The following is an 11,975-nucleotide window of genomic DNA, read 5'->3' on the forward strand; positions in this document are numbered from 1 at the left end:
GTGGGGGTGGGGGGGGGGGGGGGGGGTTGAAATTTACCCTTAAGAAAATATATGAAATTCACCTTTCTTTTTGCATCATCAACTTCAGCAGGCAACCGTAGCCATGCTGAATACATGAGAGACTCATAAACAGTCACATTTGGAGAATGGATATCATTCTGCTCGCAATATCCTGATACTCTAGCAAATGTTCGTTGATTCTTAGGATATCCAGAGACAGTAACATTTCCAACAATATATCCACCGGTTTTTCTCCCAGCAAGAACATCCATCAGTGTAGTTTTACCGGCACCACTAACACCCATTAGAGCAGTAAGAACTCCTGGCCTGAAGGATCCACTGACCCCCTTCAGAAGATCCAGTTTGTCTCCTTCGACCCCGTTTGCTTTCATTTCCTATTCATGTATACGTTTTGAAGGCAAATTATCAACTAAGTGATAAAAAACAGACAATTATGTAAGATAGAGTTTGAATCAGTTCGAAAGAATTACGGGTGGCATATCCACGGAGTATCTTATATTGTCGAAGGTGACTGCAAGAGGAGTGAATGGAAGGACCATTCCCTTCTTGCTCTGATTAGTATCTGCAATTTCTATTTTTGTTGAAGCTTTGCTACTATTGCCTGCATTAATCATGTAGGTAATTACTACATTTTAAATGAACTTTGCGAGAAATAACATAATGCTTGTGAATCTTACTTCTTGTGGTAGCTGATACTCCTGCACTTTCTTCCCTTATATTATCATTCTTTTCCTCTATAAACTCCTCAGAGACGGTAGACTGAGCACCAGCAAGTGCTGCAAGCATAAAAGAGGAAGGCCATTAAGAGTTTTGATTATACTACAGTTCGTCGAAGAATTACGAAATGTAAGAAGATACACACGTTTGAGATATGAAAGACCCAAAGAGACGAAAGAATTGAATAATAATGTATAACCGATAAGAGCACCAACACCAATCCAGTACCACTTGGCTCCTGTGAGCATTCCACGAACCTTCAAAACAACCACTCCGACTGGCTGATTCGTTCCTGGTAAAATCTGTGATATGATTATAAAATTGAAACATTATTGATTTTGTGCCCAATAATTGCACATTTCTCGAATTTGAGTACAAGATGAAATTGCCATACTTGACTCCATTTTTTCCCAAGGAATTCATTTGTTGACAGTGCATTCTGTGCATACATTAAGGGTGAAATCCAGTAACCCCATATCCACATTTTCTTTATATCGTCTGCAATAAAAGGGTCACATAATAGCTGGATTTCACAGTTTGTACTCTAGAAAGAAGTAACTTTACATTACTAAAGCTTACCATGTGATATAACAAATCCACCCAACACTATAATCACAAGCAGTGAAAAGGATGCCACTGTATTTGATATGACCAGGTCTCTACTAACAACAGCAATGAACCGAAACAACCCAGAACCCATCTGATTTAACAAAACCAGAAGTAGGTATTGCTTAAAGAGCCTGTAGTCAAGAAAGTTATAGTATCATTTGTTATTAAGCAGGATGACAATGATTCAAATTCAGGAGCATGGCATCTATAAGAAGTAATTAGATCACCTTGAAGCACTTGGATCATATCCAATGACATAGTAACTTAAAAATACCCAACCAGCAATTTCCACAAATGATAATGGAATCTTCAGAATCCAGTTTGGTAGTGCATAAGCCCATGCAGGGTAAAACAGGTAGTCTCGTTGCTTGAAGACAATAGGGAGCTTTACGAGCAGCAAAGAAAGCTCAGCAAAGCCATTGAACATGAGAGTGTTTGATGTAAAGAAAAGGACTCCCATGTAAACCCCCCCATCATTCACTGTATCATGATGCATGTGTGTTCTGAAAAAGAGGGTCATTGTCACAGATGCCATAATCATAACCTGAAGGTCAGAAACAAAAGAAGAGTAAATTACACAACTTTTCTAAAAGTTGCAAACTACAGATATAAACCCCATGGACTATTTTATTAGCGCATACACTTCCTCACTGAACTTGAACCTTTTTAACCTCAGGGGGGAAAACAGTCACGAGGTGTACGAGCTAATAAAACAGTTTAGGATGATAATTGGCTAACCCTTATAATACAGGAAGTGTGTTTACAATTAACCATTAAAAAAATCCAAGCCTCGAGTTTTCCGGAAAGACCATAACATTACTGACCTGAACTGTCCTAAATACAAACACAAAAGAGTTGCGCTTCATCAGCAGAAATTCTCTTGCAGCACAGGCTTTTAACAACTCAATCTTGCTTGCACCATATATAGATGTACTAAGAGCAGCAGGGTGACTCTTCGTCTTGTCAAATTTGGATGACAGTTCCCCTGCTAACTTCTGCCCAACGTGAAATGAGTTGTATGCCTTTGCAAACTCCCTGGCAGAAACAAATCTGTAAGAGTCATTGTTGTGTATCCAATATTGCTGCTGATCTTTTTTTGATGTTACCTGCACACCCAAAAAAAATATTAGACATGACAAACAGTAAACCAGGGAAAATACTAATAAAAATTCGTTTCCTTAACTCACTTCTTGCAAAAAGTCTGCAACACCTTTCCTCTGTGGGCATTTGAAGCCCATCGATTCAAAGAACTCGAGGATATGCTCACGGGGACCTTGGTACACAATCTGACCGTCTGAGAGAAGGATAACGTCATCAAACAAATTATATGTCTCTGGTGCTGGCTGAAGCAAGGAGATGACAGCTGTTCCCCCGAGAATATGAATTGCTTGCCTAAGTGAATTCACTATCTGGAAAGTTGTTGAACTGTCCAGGCCCGTGGATATTTCATCCATGAATAGTGCTTTTGCCGTCCCAACAATCATTTCACCTACATAATTAATTATCCATAGGTGAATTATACCTAAAAGATATGATAATAACGAATGCATACATAAGAGCTTAGAATTCCTTTTATTGACGATAAAATGAGAGTGATTGAGAAGAAGCAATAAGATTAAAGGAAACAGGAGAAGCGGGGTCAGGGACCTACAAGAGCTTTTTTTTTAATGAGAAAAGACGTAAGAGAGCTCAATGGAAAATAGGATTCATGTAGCCGATCTCAAAATTTCAGATAAAGTCTTTGTTGTATTGTTGAATCAGACCTAAGCAACAAGCGCAGAATTTCGGCACTTGGCAAAACAAAGAAACATATAGATGAAATAAGTATGAGCTTATTGTTTTAATTTTCAGAGGATTACCCGTTGTCACACGCTTCCTTTGTCCTCCCGATATGCCTCTCAGCATGTCACCCCCTACCATCGTATCAGCACAAATATCCAATCCTAAAATCTGATATACGAATTGTAAGATTTTCCCCAATCCTTTCTCTACTAGTAAAAGTTTTAGTTTAGAAACTCCTTGTGTTAATTAACATCAGTACCTTTAGTACATAGTCTGTGACTGCATTAGTTTCTTGACCTCTCACGGATATTGCCTGCAAGAGTATAAAAAAACCTTAAAAACTGTCACCGAAATTTTACCCAGAGAAAGAAAATAGTGCTAAAATACCTTCATAAAAACATCAACATCAGGATCAGGCTTGATGTTTGCTTCTTTTTCTCTTCTCACTAGCTCAAGCAACATATCTGCTTGCAATAAAAAAAAATTTGCAGTTAATTATAAATCAATTAAACTCTATAGATGTATCATCAAACAGTCAGTACTTACCATAACGAGGACCTACACCTTGACACCTTGCAGAGAAAGCTAAGGTTTCTCTGACAGTCATTTCTGGTATATGGAGATCATGTTGGCTGATGTAGGCAGATGATCTCTGAGGAACAAACTCACTCAATTCATGGCCGTTGTAAGTGACACTTCCTGAAACCTGTTTCCCCCCCATTAATAGAGTACAAACAAGAACCAATGAAGATATATATCTTGAAAAAGTCGTAACCTTCAAGTCTGAACTAAGCTTTCCAGCCAGAGCCAATAGTAAGGTGGTCTTTCCTGAAGCTGGAGGTCCCAAGAGCAATGTCATTCTGCAAAGAAACATTAACTGTCTTAGAACTTTATTTGACTGAATTCAGAATATGAACATAAAAAATTCAATCATATTTTACATCTAAATGAACTGCAATACCTGTGAGGCTTGATGATTCCACTTACATCATGAAGGACAGTGAATGATCTCTTCTTGCTTGGTAATATATACAGAGAGTTGCCCAAAGCCTTGATCCAGGCAACAGAAAATGTTAAAAAAAAGAAGCATAAAACAGTGTCACCAATTATTCTATTGTAACTTTTATGTGACTACCTCCAGCGCATTGATAATTGTATTGGTGAATGAAGGTAAGCCTCTGCTGCCAACATAAGCATTAGCATCAATGTTAAGGTGTTCATAGCGTACTTCAATGGTAGGAAAGTCAAGCCCAACCCTGGTATTTAAAAATAAAAATCAATAAAACATTCAAGTACCTAGAGTTTATAAAGATACAAAGATGAATATAAGGAAGAAAAGAAAAGGCTAACTTCTAATTGGACAAAATTTGTGGTACATAGGCACTTAATTTCGTAAAAGGGATGCCATGCCAATGAATCTAGGAATTTATCAGGTTTCGCTTTCTGCAGATTTAAAAATTAATTAATAAAGTACCTCTCTAGAGTTCTCATCTTGTATGGTTTTGTATTCGAAGTATCTTGGTCAGAATATGACCCATAAGTGTTAGTCATAGTTGCACGATCATGGGATTGGTATAGTGAACCATGACCCGGGTTCAATGTCCTGACTCCTGGAACGGGAAATGCTAGGGAAAGGTAATCCATTTTTCCACTCTGTTGATTCGATTTAGAATTCAAACCAGTTGAAATTAAAATAAAAAGCAAAAAAAAAAAACATGGGAAATTAAGAAAATAAAGTATGCATATTTCAATTGCAACATGATTCTCAAGGTTGATATCAACTAACATACTTCTTGAATTTGACTCTTGCAGAAATTGCTGGATGTTATGCAACCTGCGATGCAATTTGCAGTTTTGTTATGAAATGGTTTGCAACATTTCTATTTATGTGATTTGTGTTGCTTCTGATATCCCATAGTATGTATGGGTAACCAAAGGAAAAAAAGAATAAGTGACGGGGGAAGCTCAAATTCATATATCTAAAAACCGAATCTAAATTGTATCACATCCCCTGGCGTATTGTATAAGGCTACCTCGCTCATCCCCACTTCCAAATAAATGACATACCATGCTCTGTTTCCTGTCCAATGAATTGGAATGAACTGCGTGCCATGTAATCATGGTATTGATATAACTGGATATCATACAAGCCTTTATTAATTTAAGGGTCATGATTGGCAAATCAACAGTCATTAATGTATAATGGTGCTCAATTCATGCTTAGACGAGTTAATCAAGCATAATCAACTAATGCTTATCCATGCTTAGATGAGTTTCTTTGTCAAACCATTGAATCTTTCTTTTTCATCTCTCCCCAAATCTTTATAATCGCCAAAACTATTGCTTATCAATAAAAATTCAACAAGCTCATTGCCCAAAAAATATGATAGAATGCTAGAATGAAGAAAGAGCAGCAAGTCCTTACCGATCAATACGACTCCTGAGCTTTAACAAGAACTTCTCATTGTCCTCCTCTGCAACTCTAAGCAACCTATCCAACAAATTCTTCTTGTCTTCATACCCAAGGCCCTTGATATCAACTTCTATGTGTCCTCCTTCCCCTATGTTCAGTATCCCTTTCCTTACCCTGTCATAAGTGGGGAGCTTCTCTAGCGAAGCCCATTTCAGAGCATCCTCATCATCCTCTGATTCCCTCGTAGACCTCGAGAAGATATCATCTCCTCTCCAGATACTTGAACTGTTAGCTCTGAGGCTCCCATTGAAGCTTGCATTTCTAAGAAAATTCTCTATCACCATTGTAAAACTTCTCCAAAGATTGAGTGCTCAACAATGTATTTGATCCACATACAAATCAGATCATGGTTTTTACAATTGATAGACAAGATTAGAAGAGAAAATGGTCACTTTGGATAGATAAGCTCTTTATACCAACTTGGTTGGCAACCAAAATAGGATGAATGTAATTAGTAAAGAAAATGTCGATGAGTAGAATTTACAAAGGCACTCAGATTAGAATAAAATGGTGGAATAAAAGACTGCACTTAAAGAGAGGATCTTCTTCAATGAATCTTCTCGTTGAAAATGAAGAACAGAAGGTGGTGAAGAAGGATAGTATGAAGATGGAGGAGGAGATAGAGGATGATAATGATGGTGATGATTGTATGTATAGAAGAACAACTCCAACTACTTCTTTTTTTTTTCCCGGTTTGACGAGGGAATTCCTCACGATCCTTTTGACCATGGGTATCAAACCACCCAAGTGTGGCTAAGGGGCACCCCCAATGCATGGTCTCGTGTATTCCACGACGTGGGTGCTCCTTAGAAGAGTCGTATTTGAGACCCATTGCTATTCATAGGCAGCTTACCCACTCGGCTAGCATCATTCTGTCTTTAAACGTGCTTGCTTGAAAGTGGTCACAGTTAAAAGACGGAAATTTTGCAAAACTCCAATTATTTTATTACTACCACTATTACGACTGCTGCAAGCAAACCTATAACTTGGTATAAAAGCAATTGTTTCATAATACCCTGAGCATCCATTCACAACTAAAGCATCCTAAAATGATTTTTTTATATATATTGTAATTAGTGTCTGGTATTTAGCAATAGGGAATGATGACCATTAATCTGATATCAAAGCACAAATCTATCCTTAATCGCGCGACTATTTTATTTGTTGGGACGAAATAAAGAATACCCACGAGGTTACTTCATTGCTGGTAAAGAGACTTCGGTCAGGCATTTTGTCGAACAGGTAGAGGGCTTGCGTGTAAAAATAAGTAATAAAGGGGGGACGATAGTGTAAAATGTTGCGAACCATCCACACGCGAGAATGAAGGAGAGAATGGCGAAGGGACATGCAAGTGGCACTAATCACCGCTTAATATGTAAATCGAGTCTGAGATCAGGTCAGAGCCGTAGAATGTGGAGAAAGGAATGGTAGAAGAGAGGAGAACAAAACAAAAGGGACTTCGAAAAAGTTAACGCAGAGCCCTCTTAGTTAACACAGAATCTTATTATCCTATAGTATCGCCTGTTGGAAAATTTTTGAAAATAGACCACTTTTGCTAAATATTTAGCAAAATCGACATCTTTTTGGCCTATTGGCAAAAAAAGGTCGATTTTAAAAAAATGTCTTGAAAACATACGGGACTACTAGTCCCGTATGTTTTCAAGACACTAATCACTGCTTAAAAACATACGGGACTAGTAGTCCCGTATGTTTTCTGGGACTTTCAACAAAACATACGGGACTACTAGTCCCGTACATTTTACATCCTCAATTTGCCTTTGCGAGCAAAAATACGGGACTAATAGTCCCGTACATTTTACAGAGCTAATTTGCCTCTGCAAGCAAATATACGGGGCTACTAGTCCCGAACATTTTACAGAGGCAACTTACCTCTGCCAGCAAATATACGGGACTACTAGTCTCGTACATTTTGCAGAGACAATTTGCCTCTGCCCAGCAAACAGCAAATATACGGGACTACTAGTCTCGTACATTTTGCAGAGACAATTTGCCTCTGCCCAGCAAACATACGTGACTACTAGTCCCGTATGTTTGCTGGGCTGAGGCGTAGTCCCGTATGTTTGCTGGGCAGAGGCAAAACATACACAAAACATGCATGACCCTCTAGCTGAGCACACAACCAAAATTTTTTCCACAATATATCATCTAACATTGTATACATTGATAAAAGTTATAAAATTAGAACATTACAAGACAAATCTAAAAAATACACATTATCACAACACAATACATCATCACAACATCACATCTAAAATTCTACCAAAATTCACATCAGCACAAAATAATTCTAAATGCATTAACTCTAACCATACGATAATATGTAGCCTAAGTAGAACAAATCCAAATGCATCAATAAATCCATACGACAATATATAATCTACATGGAAAAACCAACAAAGGAAAAATCCACCCCTCCCCCGTTGTCTCGGTCTTCGCACTCGCTGAGATCGTCGACGGCCCCCTTCGTCTTGAGCTTGTATATGCTCGCTCTCCGGTTGTGTGTGAGGCTGTGACGGACCAGCTTGTTATGACGGATCAGCTTCATCGTCGTGCATGCAAGATCTATCACGTCTACGTTGGCGCACATATGTAGTATCTTCAAGATCCACCTGCTCACGACCTTCATACCGGTCCTCATGAGTTTGTTGAAAAGCTCTACGAACTCTCGTCACTATCCGCTGCAATATCGATACGTCCACAGAATCTCCTATGACGGTAGTTATACCCTCATTTGCAATCCACACTACCTCGTCCAATGCGTCTATCTACAATTACATAAAAATATTGCTTCATATAAGAAACCAAAAGCTAACATAAATATTGAAAAATCTATTATAATTGTCGCAGTTTACTTACCCATTGCCTCTCATCTAACCCTCTTGGTACATATCGAGATTGTTGGTTGCGAATCTCGATTTCGTCGACTGGGGACGCAGTTTGGTTGATTATCCAACGTTGGGTAACCCCCAATACCATCTTATGTAATCAACTTCCTGTATCGGAGGATAAAGCAGATCGATAATAAGTTGATGCCGATCATTCCACCGAGCAATGTATGATTGGTGCGTGCTTTGCCAGTTAATCTGATGTCCACCTTTAGACGCCTTTCTCTCTATTTGTTCGACCAATTGTGGAGCGTGCTGTGTGAGTCCAAATTGTCTAAACACGCGATCAGGTACGTGCATCTCCATAATTTTGAAACAAATGGGAGGAACTCTGGACCGCCATATGTTGTGTCCCTCCATACAAATCAGCGGTAGACGATGTAGGTAAGGTGCGTATGGCTGACACTTGAACTGTAAAATAATACATATATTAACTGTTGTTTGAAATATATCGATAGCTTTAAACGATTGCAATTCAAATTCATACCTGAAAATTTTTTATTCGGTCGAGCTCCCCCCTGTAAAAGTCTAACTGTCTAGCCGGGACCTCATTATAGGCTTTAGTGACATTCCACCTGTAAGTTTTATATACGATAGATTTTTGTTCAAAAGTTTAAATGAAAAATAAAATTTCAAACGAGATTAAATTCGACGAATTTTACCTACAGCTTAGTGGAATCTGTCCATCCAACTCTCGGATCTCGCATAATCGCGGTTTCAAAACCAGTCTCTCCCATGCCCAAACTTGTCACAATGTCAAACAACCTTTGAGCTCTTTATTTTGCATTAAAGCAACCTTTGACATTTCACGTTATAGATATGCTAAAACAGCACTACCCCAGGATAATGTCCCACACGCGTTAAAGTCTTCGAGAAGTGGTAACCACCTATTGAAAAATCAATCGTGTTAGTCATATTTTCTAAAAATAGTGAGAAAAAAATATCTTCACTTCAAAGTATAAAAGTAATAACAATTTATGACCCATCTTACCTCAAATGCACTTTATGTTTACTTGAATCGGGAAAAAGAAGCGTCCCGATCATGTGCAAAATATATGCTCTAGCATGTTGTTGGATCATGACTTCTGATGCATCGTGTGGCAATGGGTTAGCAAAATTCTCTTTTAGCCACTTCAATCTAATATACCCTCCAGGCAAGGACTCCGGTGATAGTCCTAACAAATTATCACATACATCCCGCCAAACATGCCTATCTGTCCCCGTGACACAAGGACTATCAATGCGGAGTCCTAGGATCACTGCTACATCCTGAAGAGTATTAGTTGCCTTCCCAACACGTAGATGAAAAATGTTAGTCTCGGGCCTCCACATATCCATTAACGCATTAAGCAGTGCCCAGTCGAGCTTCATCCATCGCAATTGTGAGCAAATCAGAAAACCGGCTTGGGATATTAGGGCAATGATGCGAGGATCATCAAGTGGCCAACGCATATGCCCAAGGCTATGATCAATCATAACCAACTCTTGCCCTCTCTACACAAAAATAAAAACAAATATTAGAATATCACAATGAATAAATAATGTGAGTCTAAACTTATGATTCAAAACATAGAGCCATAGTACCTCTGTAAATGATATACTCTCTGAACGATGGCGTGACTGATCATATAGGACTTCATTAGAAACCGGCCCGGGGAGCATCGCGTATATACCTGAACATGTCAAGATTACCTTATTAGTTTTTGCCAAATGTATAAGACCACAATAATAAAATTAACAATGTAAATAGAAAATATTTTACCAATTAATTGCTATAAACTTGTTCTTGATGGACAACGAGACCTATTATGCCCTAATTGACTACATGTAAACTTGTTCTTGATGGACAACGAGACCTATTATGCCCTAATTGACTACATGTTCCACATCTGATTCGTGATGCTCCTCCTTCGAGACCTATTATGCCCTAATTGACTACATGTTCCACATCTGATTCGTGATGCTCCTCCTTTCCGGCCTTGATCCATAGTACCTCTGATGCGCACAGATCGAGGTCGTCCTGCTTGTCTTTTGACTTGAGGTGGTAATAAATATTCTATATAAGCGGCAAGCCAATAACGAGGATCGTCGGGAGGATGAAAACTCTCTTTGTAAGCCTTCCGATAATGATTTGTTGAATACCAAGCTGAGTAATACCGATCATACGGCAATCTAGCGCCACCATCCTGACTGGAACTAGCTGCTAAAACATGTTCACATGATAGTTTTTGTAATTGTGGTAGGCGACAAGTACAACTACACTCTTGGTCATAGAGATGAACGGTGTAAGTGTCTCCACCTCCACAACTGCGAAAGCTATTGGAAATAGTTCACCGTTTGCATCTATAGCGGTTGCAACCAAGAGCACTCCTTTGTATTTGCCATATAAATATGTTCCATCGATGATTAAGAGCAGACGACAAAACAAGAACCCTTTGATAGCGGGCCCAAATGCCCAAAATACCCGTATGAACCTCTCCACTTCCGGCGAGACCCCCTTAGACACTATATCATGTTCGGAACCCGGATTATTCCTCTTAATTGCTGCAAGATAATGTGAAAGTTTTTGATAAGATTCTTCCCAATCTCCAAATATTTTAGTCAACGCCTTCCTTCGTGCATCATATGCTTTAGACTTGGATATAGTTATGCCTTTCATAGCACGAACCGTTGTTATTATCTGTCCTGGGGTAAGATCAAGTTCCCGCCTAACTTCAGGCATAATCAGCTTCATTATATAAGTGGAAGTTGCTGTCGTATGATCATTAGTGACAGTCGGATTGCAACATGTATGAAGTCCGCAATAATTTGAGATCACAAATTGTCTGTTGGATTTTTTTCCTAACAGCTGCATTAAGCTTCCACAGGCATTTTAAATTTCTATCGTCTGCAACACTTGTATAAGCGGCTTGACATTTCTCATTGAAGTAACACTTTACGTGGTAGCTAGTTGCATTGGATTTCACCGTCTTGAATTTGACCCGATTCCTAATTGCCCATTCACGTATAGTAAAAATTAAGCTTTCCTTATTCTCAAATAGATCTCCTTTTTGAAAGTGATATCCTCAGGTCGATCGAAATTAGGACCAGGCTTAACTAACTCAGCTTGTGAGTTATTTACCCACTTGTCATTTTCAAACTCTTCGGGTAACGGTTCTTCAGACTCTACATAATCGTTGTTCATACAATATTCATTCATCCAACTTGCATCATCATTGTTCTCTCCAGTTGCGAACTACATACTATCAAGACGTTCCTCCTCGGACTCAACATCTTCACTATCATCATCAGCATCTACATATTTGTCCTCTTCTATTATAGAACCACCAACCGGTAAATCAACTGAAACATCATCATACACATTGTGAAACATGTCACTTGACGTTGCACCTGCGTCATTTTTTAAGTGCAAGGCACTTTGAGATAACAAGATTTAACTTTCAAGCATGCGAGAGAACTCTCCGTGA

The 11,975-nt window shown here is 38.7% G+C and overlaps 1 pseudogene; it reads right to left on the minus strand.

The window, feature by feature from the left end:
- The window catches only part of LOC109835677, an 11,417-nt pseudogene extending 4,344 nt beyond the window's left edge, over positions 1-7,073 (minus strand).

Source organism: Asparagus officinalis, chromosome 3 (assembly GCF_001876935.1).
Source record: "Asparagus officinalis chromosome 3, Aspof.V1, whole genome shotgun sequence".
Taxonomy (NCBI): domain Eukaryota; kingdom Viridiplantae; phylum Streptophyta; class Magnoliopsida; order Asparagales; family Asparagaceae; genus Asparagus; species Asparagus officinalis.